The 15,509-nt window shown below is 40.7% G+C and overlaps 1 protein-coding gene across 8 annotated transcripts in view; it reads left to right on the top strand.

Moving 5' to 3' along the window:
* iqsec1a (IQ motif and Sec7 domain ArfGEF 1a) overlaps window positions 1-15,509 on the top strand; it is a 119,811-nt gene that overhangs the window by 80,176 nt on the left and 24,126 nt on the right. The window lies entirely within an intron of this gene.

Genomic DNA, 15,509 nt, shown 5'->3' with positions numbered 1-15,509 from the left:
TTCTGTAACATTCCAAATGTTACCTGATTTTATGCAGCCTGGGAGGTCATTTTATTTTCATTGTGCTTACAAGAGAACATGCAGTCATATACCTAAACATACAAGACATGCAACATATTATTGTGACAGCCTCACCAGTTCTAGATTTTTATGGCCTTTTTGATTTGGATCTGTTTGATATACTTAACAGTTTTAAAAAGTAGGCATTTCTGTTCTGCAGTTTCAACAAAAATGCATGTACTGAAATATCTTCACTGAAAAAAGACTACAGGTCAGACAGTGTATTATTGGGTTCTGATCATTCAGATACTATTGAGATGCAGATGCAAGTGTCAAATGCAACTCCTCCTTGTTCCTCATGTCCTCAAATCTTCCTCCCCTTTTTGTCTTTTCTTCGATTCCCCTCCCTCCCTACTTTCCTTTGTGCTACATGAGGCCAGAAAACAGCACAGCAAATATAAAACATATGAGTTAGTGAATCTGAGAGATCAAAGCATCAAGGTGATGTAATTTGTGACTAAGCCAGGTTTCCTGTAACAGTGATACCATAGAAACCAGGGAACATCTGATCTGCCTCTTGGTCTGTGTCAGAGAGCAACAAGAACATTACTTATTTAATGTGTGTGGAGCTTGTCACCTGGTCCCATAGTGAATATCCAGGGGACAGAGGACATTGAGAAAGCCCTGAGTCTCATCTGAAAGAACTTGGATGTTACACACCTCCTAACCTCGCTGCTTCATGATAGGTAATGTCTCCAACAGAACTGAACTCACTCAGAGGACATCTGCACAAATTGGTGTTGGCCTGAACTGGACCTATTGCTTAGAGCAAGTGATAAAACAAAAGCAGGCAGTGACGGTTTTCGTTGGACTTCTGCTTCGGTACGCTGGCTATATAACAAATGAGGTCTTTTTTTTTGGTGGGGGGTTGGGATGGAGTGGGGGGGTGAGAGGAAGTGTTTGCAATGGAAAAGCAGTAATCTGCCAAAGCAAGCTTGCATTTCCACTGTGGTGAGAGAAAAAAATACTCTCTGGGGTGGAAAAGCTTCGACGTGTCTAGGATGGAAGCTGTATTCTGGTCAGAAATGTCTGGATGATGGTGATGTGAGGAGGCTGTTAGGGTGGTTTTTAAGTTGTAGTTAGACTTAAGCAGAAAAATCAACTGTTTTTCTTGCTTGTGGAATTGGTACAGGTTCAAATATACAGAAAAGTTCTTGGGTAATTATAGTATTTATCTGTTGAGGTGGACCATGATCATATGACCTGGTACGAAAGCCCAATGAAGGTGTTTGTTGTTGAATCAGCTCATTCCAATTCACCTTTGAGTCAGTTTTGCACTCGTGCTTATCCAAATGGTTAGCCATTTGAGGAAAGGTTTACACTGCAACAGTATGTATCCTCTGGCTAGTTCACAGTGCACCTTTAATTTATTTTGTTGAATTGTCAAGGCCTATTTACTGGAAGAGGGCTTCAGACATCTATTTGTTAAGGTCACCTGACATCTATGTACCTCTTGCAGTCAGGGTCCAAACCAGTGAATAATTTATATCCAAGCGGATCATTAGTTTTGTGTGGAAAATTTCTTGAAAGACTTCTTTGTATCGGCCTTGTTTTACCTTTAAGAATAATACTTTTCTGTATTAGTTTGGCTGCCTTGTTTTGACAGTAATAAATGGTCTAATGTCCAGAAGCAGAAGGCTACAGAGCCACTGTCTCCACCTCACATTGCTTCAGGGTTGCTACGTTATCGGAGAATATATATGGAACTTTGCCTCTGCTGCAGTATCTACTGCCCATGTTAAGCTGTACTGCTTTTGAAGTGTAAATCAACTGAGGATGCCAGTTTGTTTACTCAAATGCTCAAGTATATCACCCTCTAGAGAAATTGCTTTTCATGTTCAGGTTGTTTATTGAAGTGTCTAATGAAGAAAATGAGTACAGGGTAAATGAAAATACATAAGTTAGGAAAAATATTTCTGTAATGTCTTCGTCTTGCGCACATTATATTTCTTACCATCATCGAGCCTAATTGTCTTGCCTATGTTCTTTGTGATCAGTGACAACCGGAGGCTCAGAGTGCAACACAGGCCGCTGTGTCTTTCTGTGGCTTTTTTTTGCTGTTATTCTACTTTTTGATGCCATATTCCTTTGCATCTTTTCACAGTGCTTGCCTGGAGAATAATGAGGGTGTGTGCTGCATTAACTTATGTAATGGCGAGCGAGAGGAGAAGAGTTGGGGGTGGTGGTGGTGGTTGTGGTGGAGGTGGGGAGGGGACTGAAGCAGGAGGGGAAGAAGAGAAGAGTGATGAGCTCATGCTGCTGCACTGCAGCTCTTAAACACACACTCTGCACCTTTTGGTCTTTATTCCTTGTGCACAAACTGTTTCAGGTCTGCATGCAACCCTGTATTAATGAATTCAAACATGTATGCACATGCAGACGATCCAAAGGAAAACAGCTCATTATTGTATAATTAGCACCCACTTTAATATTCTGCAGCAGATTCTGGACATACATGTTTGTCAGATTTGAAATGTCTTCGCTGTAAACGGAAAGTAGTTGTGTGTTCTTTTACGTACATCAATCCCGTTACACTGAGCTGTCGCGCAGCTGTGAACAAGCTGAGCCTGCAGAGCCAACGCTGGTAATTTCTGTAAATCCACCAACTCTTTTATGTAACAAAGCAGACCCTCATTATCCTGGTTATTTGTGTCAGAAATAAGCGAGGTGGGGAGGGTCGGGGGATTTGGTGGGGATGATAATAGCATGACAGCACACTTACTTTCTGAAACAGAGTGGTCCCTTTGGGGGCTTTCAGCTATGTTTCATCCGGTAACGAATAGGTGAATAAATAAAATGCTGCTGTTGGCAGGAGACTTAACATTGGAATATTATCGTCCAAGATTCTTTAATTGGAGCACAGCTGAGTGAAGGGACCTAGTGTGAAATATGTATAGACTTTATACGACTTAATTATTTAAGCCTGATTATGAGAATTCAACAGTTTTAAAAATGTAATGAATATTTCAGCTAGATTTTTATGGCTTTCATTGCGTGGGCCCATGAAATTGTGAAATTAGCACATGTCACTGCATGAGATGGAGGGGGTCTGCAACTGTTGCTGGTAAACAGTCATTAAAGTGAAATGTTTATACTGATTGGACTAATTGTTTCGGGCTGTGTTTAAGTGCAGGCCTTGTTTTTGCATGTACACAAACAGCTATACTTTCGAATGGTAGGGCCATTGCTTTTTTTCTGGACTGACTTATCTGTTGCCTTGACAACTGGCCTTGCAGATCTATGCACGTGTGTGCAATTGTGATAAATCCCACTTTCAATCCATGGTACACAGTCTACAGAGACACGTCGCCTGTATCTGTCAGTTCACTTTAGTCAAATCAGTTTTTTTTTCCTCTTATATCATTCATGCAGTTTCGGTGATTCTGTATATGTGATACTGTATACTGCTAGAAGGAGGCAGTTCCTTTCAAGTTAAGAGTCAGAATTGACAGGTCATTACTAACAAATGGGCCAAAGAGATCAAATCTCTCTCCTCGTAGAGACCTCAACATGTATGCCTATAATTCAAATGAGCTCCCTGGCGATCCAGTGAATAAAGCTGCTATCTTTTTTAAAACAGTAACCCTCCCAGTGCTGCTCTATTTTACATTAACTTGTGTTCTTAACCCCACTTAATAAAGCGGAGTGGGAGTCTTTTGATCGTGTCTTATATCCAAAAACCATTCATCAATTCTAGTGCAGCATTGATTATACACTAGCGCCATCTGTTGGTGGAGAGATGCCAGGCCAGAGAGAAGTCTTATGGTCTGAGCAAATTCCCCTGTGACTGCTTTTTCCTTGATAGAGGTTTGATGTTGATCTCTCTCCAACGGTGTGGATAATCCACAGTTTTGGCTGCATTTCTCATGAAGAAACTGGTAAAGTTACCCGTCAAACTGCTAATGACCAGACAGTAGATCATTTTGAGCATTCCGCTGTGAGGAAGTCAAGGGCAGACAGCTAAGAAATTAAACAGTGTGAGATGTCTTATGTCAAGTAAATGAGTATCCTTTAATTCCACTGTGAGCCATCGGTGAATGGAGAGTAGACAAATTAAGGCAGATGGGGGGGGCTCTTGCCTCATCTGGTGTCCCACAGAGGCCGCTGCAGCCTTGTAGCCTGTTTCTTTGGCATTTCTCCCAGATAGCCAATATAGAAATTTACTTGCCAGGTTTACTTTGTTGTTCTGATAAAATAATGATATACTGGGAAGAAAACAATACCTCATGGTTGACTGACATTGTATTTGTGTCTTGAGTTAACAACTGAGTTATAATTGCTCACACATGTACTGTATCATTCTGGAAAAACACATGTTTCTGTCTCACATTTAAAGCTTAGTGAGTCATAGGAAGCTACTACGTGAAATGCAAGTTAATGTCTGTTAAGCTCTGCTGTTTGAATATTGACATGTCAGGACTGAACAGAACTGGCCAGAACAGGACACCACAGAGGAAACAGTGGATGTTTGAGAGATGTCAGTACACACAGTTGTACATTCTTGCACACAAAGTGACAGTATGAAATGCTTCAAGAATATACAGATAAGAATTATTATTTTTATCTTTAACAGTTTAAATTCATATCCTTTCCAGATTGTCCACAGACACGTTTACTTTTGAAAATGCAACTCAATTCTAATAATAATTATTTAATCATTCAAAGTTTGACCTGAACTACATTTTGATATTCTAGCTCCCCCAAGATGTGAGCTTGTATTTCCCCTCCAGTAACACCATGTGTCCTGAAGAGAAAGATGGAGGGGAAATAATAAAACAACTGGTGACCTTGAAGCGCTGCAACATGCACACACACACACACACACACACACACTCACACACACACACACACACACACACACACACACACACACACACACACACACACACACACACACACAGGTTCTGGACGTGTCCCCACTGAAGCACATAAATCAACACAGCAGCTGAATAAATGACTATTGTTTAGGGGTGGGGTGGGGGGTTAATGAGAGTACAGCTGATGGAGGAAAGAGAGATGGATGAATGGAAGAGAGATTCAAAGAATCGAGTGAGACTGTGAGGGACACAGCGGTGAGAGGCGGGTGTTGAGGAGAGGAGGGGGGGCGTGCACTGGTAGAGGGGACCCTCCTCTTTTCATTGACGTTTATGAGAATGTGCTGATTAGTGCAGTGCAAATCAGTCAGATGGTGGGTCTTTTGTGCCTGGCTGAACCAGTGTAGCTTTCCAGTAACCACGGTCACCTTGCCTTTCTGTGAAGAGCAGCAGCAATTTGTCATCAGTGCTCGGATCAGGTTGCACGCTGTCCGGGCCAACCCAGACACAGCTGCGTGGAGGTAGGTGGGCTCTGCTGTGTGTGTGTGTGTGTGTGTGTGTGTGTGTGTGTGTGTGTGTGTGTGTGTGTGTGTGTGTGTGTGTGTGTGTGTGTGAGTGATCTTTCCAACTGGGAAGGTGTAGGTTTATATAGTACAGACAACCAATGGCTACGCTTTATGACACTGCAGGTGTGCTTACATGACAGAACCTCTAAAATGACTCTACAGAAGATCAGACTAGAGACTTTTGAATTAAAAGAGGTTGAAGTTATCTTTTAGATATTTAGAATTCATTGCTTGTCTTGTGGAAATTTTGATGTTGCATTTTTTAAGTTAAAGCCAGAGTTTCATCAAAAAATAAAGGGACACTTTGAATAAACGTGAGTGTATATGTTTGTTTGTATGAGAAGTTGTTGATGTAGTTCACTGAGGTGCCAACGCCGCTGCTCTGTAGTCTGATGTCACGCTGATGCATAGTGCCAGGAGGGAACAAGAGTAGAGAGGAGGAGTTGTTTATGTGCATTTCCCTGTGTTATTTACAGTCAAAACACATTTTTATTAGCAGTTTGAAAAGAAGTCACACCACATTGTGGACATGTGTTTGCTAGAATGGGTAAGAAAACACAAAAAAATGCACAAAGTTGAGGGGTTTTTATGTTTAAGAGTTTAACAGTGTTCCACTGAGGTCTTCACTACAGCTGGTAGAGTATTAAGGTAGTAATACATTCTTGCACAGGTCATTTTTCATAAAAAAACAAAAAGCTAACCTATCAGTTCCAAAATACAAAGTCATCACTAAGAAATAAACATGCAACTCGTCTGAACCGCCACTCACACTCCATTGCTGTTGCAGTTCCCTGGGGAGTGAAATTTTCCCACACAGCTGATGTGACATAAGCTGTGTGTCATTTGCACTCATCATAGTGTGACAATCAGATGCCAATCAGCTTGAGCGAAGATTTGCATGTCGTGAACTTGCCGATAGCAATTTAGTATTCAGCTATTCTCTGTATGTGTGTAATTTGCTGTCTGGTTGTTTTGCCCCTCAACCCTGAGCTTCTCTCATTTCTCTGAGCTGATCAGATCTCTAGTACCAATCCTGACTTCCCGCAGCACATTCCTGCTGCTCATGTGAAGCATCCTGTTGACATCTTTACAATGAGAGCAATGAAAATCTACCGCAGGACCTCTGATGACTGCAGGTCTGTTTGCACCAATTGTTCATGAGGAGCTGTGGACCTGCTCTCATTAGACCTCTTAACAGAGGGAAAGGCTCAGCAAGGCCATCATTAGAGCCTATTAGATGCACTGAGCGTGAGACAGCTTCCCCCTCATCAGTTAGACTGTACATGAGAATGGCGTTGAGTGAATACAGAGATGCACTGTGCTGAATGCATGCATGCACCCTCTCTTTACATCAGATGCAATCTTCTTCTGGTGCAAGATGTTGCTGAGTTACATTTTGTGGTAGTAAAAGGCAGAATTCCCCTCTGGGATCATTAGTCACAGCGTAGCAGCTTTAAGTTTTAGTTGATTTTTATTACACTAAATTCCTTGGTGTTTCGTCATTAAATGTAATGTTACGGCAAAAATGGTGATTCGACTTTTCTTGTAATATTGCTCATTATTCTGTAGCATTTCCACAGGGGAAAGCATTATTTAATAAGGTCTTAAAGGTCCTTGAACATGATGCTGAGAATCAGGCCTCTCCCAAAATCATTGTAACTTTGTGCTGAGCAGATGTTTGAGCTTAAACAGGAGGTCCAGCAGACAATCTGTCACACTAGCCTTCCTGTGAAATTCAAAGCAGTAAAGAGTGACCTCTTAGCGTTCAACTCCACAACACATCAACAGTTTATAGAAGAAAAAAGATCTCATCCTGTTATCAGGACTGCTTTGAGGATGTGTTGCTGACTCACCATGTCCCTCTGAACCAGACCCTCCCAGCTGTCACGGCAACATTTATGTGTTCAGTGGTAAAAGTTCACGCAAGACAATCGTTCATATGTACACAGTCAACTTTTTAAACAACCTAGAGTTGCAAAACAGCAGTTCTTATCTGGACTAACTGTATGACATTTAAAGAGAGGTATCCATGTAGTCCACTTTAAGTCTGGAAAAATATTTAGGTATGGGTTGGTAGAGCAACAGGCCCATCATTTACTCATACGATCGCAGTCTTTAAACTAAGCTAACACATAATCATCATCATCTATATATGAAGGATTTGTCCCATTTGAAATGTTCCTCAACATTACTATTATTTTTACATGAGGTTTTATTGTCCCATACACCACTCCAAAGACAAACACTTTTTTTTCTTTCGAAATGAAACCAAATAAATCATTTAAGTGGAGGGGTTAACCGTCAATCTACATGTTTTTAATTCTCTCCTCTGTAAAATATCATTATATTAAATACTAAAATCAATATTCAAATCATTGTGGCCTTGTTTTTGGTTTGTCCTTTCTCCTTTTAATTAGTGAAGCATCCATTTCTTGTGCTTGGAATCAAAATCTGTCAGAATTGTGGCAGAAACCGGGAGTGTTGAAGAAAACCAACAAGAAATTGAGGGAATTTATTGGGTGTCTCAAATGCAATCTCCTCTAAACCTCAACTCAGGGTCACGACCCATTCTTTGGGAAAGGGAGCTTTAACAAACTCAGATTCTTTTATCAACAACCTTAAATTCCTATTAAAGCTAGCTAACCAGAGTAATACGAAATAAATTATAAAAATAATACTCGATGAGCAGGTCACCAGGTTATAATCTCAGGCAGACCAGATGTAAAATGTCAGACAGCTCTTTCTTTTATAATGCAGTATTCTTTTTTCCAAGCTGTGTTGAGCCACAATATCAGGAGTACAAAATGAAAGGGCGAGGCTACATAAGCTCCCGGAATTAAAACTAACTTAACTGTGGAAGGAGCCAGGGGAAATGGACTCCACCAAAAGAGAAAGCATATTTGGATGGCTCTTGTTGATCTTTATGTCAGTCATAGATCAGGGTGTGGGTGTGAGAATTACTCTCCACTGACACAAGCTCTCACTTAAGATTTGACAAGTGGAGCTTTTAGAGAGTTCATTTGATTAAAATGACAGAATTAGGCCAATATTCATTCAATCAAAAGAGGCCCCAAGCCAACACATCTGTCTCCGAGCTGCACCCTCGAATTTGTAGGAACTCAAGAAAGTGGGAGGCAAAGAAACATCCTGTCTGTCCTCCAGTATTTCCATATCCCAGTCCAAGTGCACTTATTTTTGGAAGGCTGCATTATGGAAACCAGAGTATACGTCATTCAATTTGTGAAGAAAGCTATTTTTATGACATACTCCCCTTGTCTCCTCAATTTCCTTTGTCTGTTTCTCACACTGACAGAGTCTTAGTCAGTCTTATTAAAACTAATGCATCTTGACTTGATCAGTGTTGCTGATACAATGACCAAACTCCCTGAGGAACTAGTTTATCCCTCAGGTTGAGTGAGCTGGGACTGTGCACTCTAATAAGTAATCGAGGGGCTACGGATCAATGGGCCCTACAGTCAGCAGAGACCCCAGCTTTGCTTTCAGTCAATAAAATCGTAAGCTTTATGGAGCGTACCTAAAACCTCAGAGGATGCAGCTAAGGTAGCAGAAACACTCTACACTGGAAATCCATTGCGCTTTAATGACCAGAATCTGTCTTTTCTTTATTCAGCCTCTTATCAGTGCTGATGTGTTGCAATCTTTGAGGACTGCGTCTTCTCTATCTTGCCCCTGAAGGACCTGTGTTGTTATTGAGCTTCACTGCATGCTAGAAATTTCCAATAAGCTTCAGGTTTGTATGGATTAATTGAGACCTGAACAATATTAGCTGCTGTCAGGTACTTTGTCTTGCAGCTGGTGAATGAATCCATATGCCCACCCCCCTTTTCTTTATAAGTGCCCCTCAAGCAGAGGCTAGGAGAATCATGAAACAATAAACACGGTGCTGTGTAACCTCACCTCAACGGGTTGTTATCAAGAATTTGAGTCTGCTTGTTATTCAGCGAATGTCTCTAGCGTTCTGTCAAGGCCTCATGTCCTACCTTGGCACCCTGAATGAGGCGTATGTTGAAATATAAGATCTGCTGACTTGCACCAAGCAGGTCTTGTGGAAATGTGGTATGAATGGAACTTGCACACTCAGGATATCTTGTTCCACTGGAATATGTCAACTTGAATCCATCTCTCAGCACTCCGTTGACCTGCACACAAAGTTTCATCAGCTTTTTTTTTTTCCACATTCCCCAGCAAAATAGATGGAGGAAGGCCGCTTTATCTTTATGCTTCTGTTTTGTGATTGATTGTTTCCTGGCTTTTTTAGGGGGTGGACAATTCACTGACCAGTTAGAATAGTCCTCTTTTGGAAAAATTCTAACCAGAGTGTTCGGCATCCATGTCAAGCGAAGAAAACATAAATAATGTATTTTTTAATTCCATTCTCTTTGTGAAGGTGCTCCCAACTGTGGCTTCTTATTAATATTTAAATATAACTGATCAGGTTTTCAGTGGACTTCTCATCACATGTAAAGTCATCTTGAGTTTTCTCATGTTCATTCTTCAATGACTTAGATGAGCTGAAGTTTTGGGTTTTTTTTTTGGGGGGGGGTGAGCAATCAGGATTTCCTTTGGCAAGTTAAGTCCAGACACAGCGGTTTTCTATCAGGTACTGACCTTAATTATTGGCTAAATTCCTCATCTATTAAAAAGACTACAAATAATCAAAACAAGTCCTGCTTGTATTGTAGTAAATTTACTTGGATTTCCTTTGAAGGGCTTGAGAAAACGCTTCCGATTTCCATTTAATTCCTATGTAGTCTGATTTATTTTTTCTGTAACTTCCATGTTTGAATTGATGAGAGACCTTGAATCATAACAGATTAATCTTTGCAGTGAGGGCTCTTCAGCATGATTTATGATGTGAATATTATATCCTCGGGTGCTTCCAGTGGAGCAGAAACTGGAATAAAACTCGCCACACATTGACAGGCAAAGTATTATGACTGCGGTTTGTGGCATTTCTAGTCAGAAATCAACAAATATAGTTTGTCAGGGATGTATTGACGTGTCTCACGGCCTGCAATGTAAGGTAGCCCCTGTTTTTCAGTGCCTGTGTTTTCCCCGATCAAAGACTGGAAGGGCGTGATGGAGCAGACATGAGAAAGGCTGCCTTTATTCGCTGTGCCAATACAAACAATGACTTCTGCCTGTGCAGACGGCCGAGCCGGGAGGTACTCCTCCGGGCTCAATAGACTTAGTGTTTCTTTCACGGGCTTTGGATGCCACAGAGGCACTGTTGGCTTTGCCAGGGAAAGGCGGCAAAGCACAGCTAGTAAAAGGAGTCCTGAGTGTGGAGTCCAAGGCTGAAGGGAAGCTTGCGGGGCAAACTCTGCTAGAGTGATTAGACAGCTATGTGCGGAGAGGTGAGTCGTGGTAAAATGTCAACCATCACAGTCTGAGTATTGTAGGAATGCAGAAGTTTGGATCTGTACTTCATCTATTTATCTCTTCAACTTTCTGTGTCAGGGTGTAGCAGAGTATGTTTCTGCTTGATGCTCAGTAACTAATTTTAGAGTGTATCCTCACACGTAATTGATATGTTGCTCCACAAGATGCAAACTTGCGCGACACTCAGTTCCAAACACTAATTCAGGCTTGACTGCTAATGAAATCTTGTGAGTGATTTGACTGACTGAACAACATATTCAACATCATCAGCTGTTCATCTGATCCCCGATGCACTCGGCAATGAATGGCATTTGATTGAAACAGCAATTATTATCGTGGATGCCTTCCAGTCAATGTACCCAGTTCAATGATGTCATTCAGCCCATGGCACCAAATTGATTGCATTGCCAGGCAGACCAACACACGCACATCTACACACTACAAAGGCAGCTAATTACACATGCATGAATATGTTTGTCTTTTAATCAGAGAGATTTTAAAAGGTGATGTTATTCAAATCAGAAGATGTGCTGTTTAGCCCAGAAAGCCTTTTTTTTCCTGCATATATGTTGTGGGGTGTCAAAATTATCTAATGAACAATAACTTGTGTATTCTACATTGATATTTAAAAAGTAAGTTCCTTAAAAAGTAGAAAGAAATATATTACATTTATCATGAAACAAAATTAATTCTTTTTAAAACTGCAGTAATTGAATTCAAAGCCTTGTAATTTGTTGAGAAGTTCTTTATATCTGCTTTATATTTGCTCAGTCCTTGTATCCCCCCCCCCCCCACACATTTAAGGTGGAAATTTTAATTTTGAAAATAGTTTCAAGCCCTGGGTTATATGCTGAGTGGCTTTGTTTGAAAATTTGATGTGCTATTTTGGGGGTAGTCTATAGGCGTATGCCTGGGAATAAAGAAGAGGGACGTTAGAGATGCCGTTGCTCATAGCTGTGCCATATGATGCATGTAAACTACAGGACTTTCTCAGTGTGACTTGAGACAGGTGTGAATCTGTCACTGCCTCAAATAGATTTGAAACAAACCCTCAACACACGCACACACACACAAACACCATCTCCCATCTAGAAAATGCTGGTCGTTTTACGTCCTGGTGCCTTTAATAACACGCCATCCCTCCCCACTTGTGACCATGACAAACACATCTAACCTCAGTCATCCAGAATGACATCAGCGCACATGTCTGCCTTAGGCCAATCGTGCTTGTAGTATAATTTCTTACCAGTGAGTGGCACTGTCACTCTGAGAGGCTACTGTGGACTGGTTCCCATCATGTAATGGCTCTGACATGTCTGTTTTGTCAGTCTGACTGTGGTGCCACGCACTTGTGACCAGTATGACCAGGATGGATATTTATACATGCTGTGGACATATGCAGACAGGGCCGCTCTGATGACAAACCACCAGACACTGGCTTAGTTATATAGTTTATATGTATATGTATGTGTGTGTGTGTGTGTGTGTGTGTGTGTGTGTATATAATATAGTAACTATAGTATGTATAGATATATATATATGTGTGTGTGTGTGTGTGTGTGTTTATAATATAGTAACTATAGTATGTATAGATATATATGTGTGTGTGTGTATAATATAGTAACTATAGTATGTATAGTTATATGTGTGTGTGTGTGTATATATATATATATGTATATATATATATATGCATGTGTGTGTGTGTGTGTGTGTGTGTGTGTGTGTGTGTATATTGCACATTATTTATATCATGAGGTGAAATCAGCAGTGTTTCTCTTTCGTTCGTGTGTATTCTTCATAGCATTGTTCCTCTTCCTCACCAGAGTGTTTACCAGAGTGGGTCACCTCACATGGGTCTATTTTTAGCAAGGGAGAATGGTGCTGTAGTGTGTCTCTGTGGTGAGGCGGGGCTTTCTGTGAAGAGCTTCAGAAAAATGTAGTGTCTGGTAACCAAGAGAAATGAAGGGGAGACGGACCAACAGGCCCAGCTTCCAATGATGGTAACGGTACCTTTTTGTAAAGAGAGAGTTTGCAAATGCATGTAATTGAGAGTACAGTTACCACATTTGCCAGGGTTCCATTATTTTTCTTTTTTTCTGCACTGCATGCATAGAAAAGAAAACATAAATGTGTGGTTAAATTGTAATATGAGGCATAGCTCGGTTTTCATGGTAAGGGTGTCATTTTATTCATGCATTTTCTCTGCCTACTCAGTCATTTAGAAGATGGCAGACAAATACCCACAAGACAGCTCACTCGATGTTCTCATACTTAACTTTGGCCAATTTAAAGTCTCCGCCCCACCTGACCGGCATATGTGTTTGGAATGTGAGAGGAAACCAGAGCAAACCCACACAATCCCTGACAGAACAAGTAAAAACTCCACCCAGGACAAGCTAAAGAGCAAAACCTGGACCCAGCTGACCTTAAATTATGCTGTTGGCTTACAAAAGCTGAACGTTTTCAAAACAAGCAGTCCTATTAGAACTGTAAAGTACATTCCAGAATGTGTTATGTAAAGGAACTGTATTTAGGTTTGCTGAATATGGAGGGTCCTCCATTTCCCAAAAGACTTTAGAGTCAGTTGCTTCATCATCAGGAGATATGACCGCAAGCGAGTAACAACATATAATCAGACTTCAATATAAATATCGAACAGCATTGGATACCTCTCAACTTGTTCATTTCATCCATCAACCATCTACAAAGCCCATTCCTCTCTGTTCAATGCATGATGGTAGTTATTTTTCAGTTATGCACCATTAATCTTTGTGATGCATTGTGGGATAATTTAAGATATAAATAGAGGTATAACAATTCCCATGAGACAATTAGTCTGCACTGAAACGAAGGGAACAAATGAACAGTGTATGTGATCGTCTCAAATAATCACAGCAGCCTGAGGTACAGTGTAAGTATGGTTTAAGTTTGGGATTAAGTCATTGTAGCATTTAGTCATGTCAACATTCAACATATTAACATACATGAGATTTAAACAAGAATATATTAATATCAGTGGGGCAGCAGGGGGGTGCAGTGGTTAGTACTCTCGCCTCACAGCAACAAGTGTCCAGCTTGGAGCCCCAGCCTGATGCCTTCAGTGAGAATTTACATTGAAAATAGTCCTGAATGATGTGTCCAAACATTTGACAGGTACGTGTGTGCATATTTATTTATTTATTTTGCACAGCAGTATCTTTTCAGATGGTGTTACCAGACAAAATCATTCATAATATTACAGAAATTCTACAGTGGGCATTACAACAACAAAAAATGAATAAAAAAGAGAAACACAAGTTATTTTTTCTCTTTTTTATTCATTTTTTGTTGTTGTAATGCCCAAAACTGGCTTTGGCCACAGAAATGTTTCACTTCAAATCTTCAAGTACTTAGAGAATATTCATATTTTTCAACTTTTGCTCCTCAACATTTTTTTTTTATTCTTTGTGCATCAAAAGTGGAATCCCTTCATGAGAAGAGAGGGAAGAGGCTGTCAGACATCAGTCTTGTTGATGAAGTTTGATCAATCTCACAGGCGACACATCTGCTGTCGCTTCGCTGTCTGGATGTGATGAGAAGAGGCAGCACATCCTTTAATTACTCTCTTTTGAACTCTATTTATATATCTTCTGCCAGATTCTTCTTCATGCACAGAAATCTATGTTCAACATCTTTTTCTTATTTCTTTTACACAAAGTTGTCTGTTTTCACAAAACTCTCCCAGGCCACTACATCTCATTTAGTATGCTGCTGTATCAAACAATGACATCAGCCTAGTCTAATTGTTTCCAGACCAGAAGGCTCACTTTTCATTTTATTTTCCATTTCTTAGCGCAGGTCGAGCAAAGGCAGATAATTTGAATTGGAGCATGACGTCATGCAGACTCTGCATGCAGCACCAAGATCTTGTGAGCAACTTTCCAGGAAGAAATCACTTTGCTCTGTCATTTCCTTTGCTATCTTTTCCTCTTCTGTTTTTTTTTCACTCCCTCTCCAGTGGGAATGTTTTCTTTTCAGTAGTCCGATAAATTCAGGTACATCTGTGGGTGTTTGTGAGTCGCTGACCTCCATATGCCTTGTTTGTCTTATCCCAAGTGTAATGTATTTAAGTTTTCTCCCTCAAAAATAAGGGGGAAGAGAAAAAGAAGGGAGAACTTAGAAAGTTGGGGGGGGGGGTTGATAGAGTAGGAGTTGAAATGCTGAGAGACCATATGTATTGAGTTGAAGAAATTGCATTTTATGAGTGGAGAGTGGGCCTCTGCTTGGAATTCTCAATGACATCATTCTGGAGCGGAGCACCATGCAGGCAGGAGATGGAGTGGTGGGTCTTCACTATTCGGGATGACTGGCCTGGATCTTAACACTGGAGGAGGAAGGTAGACCGAGAGAATTACACGGCTTACTAAGTGTCCGGAAATCAGTATCAAACTTTTACAGCTCAGCTTTACCTTGAATCGATCTAATTGGATCATTTTAGCAGAGCTCTCCTTGGTGCTTTGGCTAATCCTGCCCTTGAGCGTCATGTTGGAACAATCATGACAGGCTCAGGGCTTATAAGCATCACATGCTTTGCCTTCAAAATGAGGGGGCAATATTACATTGTATCTCATTCCCAAACAAATAACCTTTAGTCAGCCGCTCCCTGTGGCCTGTCAGAAAACAAGCC

The sequence above is a fragment of the Aulostomus chinensis genome, chromosome 9 (assembly GCF_037954235.1).
Source record: "Aulostomus chinensis isolate RoL2024-O1b breed Wild chromosome 9, RoL_Achi_v1.0, whole genome shotgun sequence".
NCBI classification, from domain to species: domain Eukaryota; kingdom Metazoa; phylum Chordata; class Actinopteri; order Syngnathiformes; family Aulostomidae; genus Aulostomus; species Aulostomus chinensis.
Note: the sequence above shows the minus strand (reverse complement) of the source record. Positions and strands in the feature narration are given on the sequence as shown.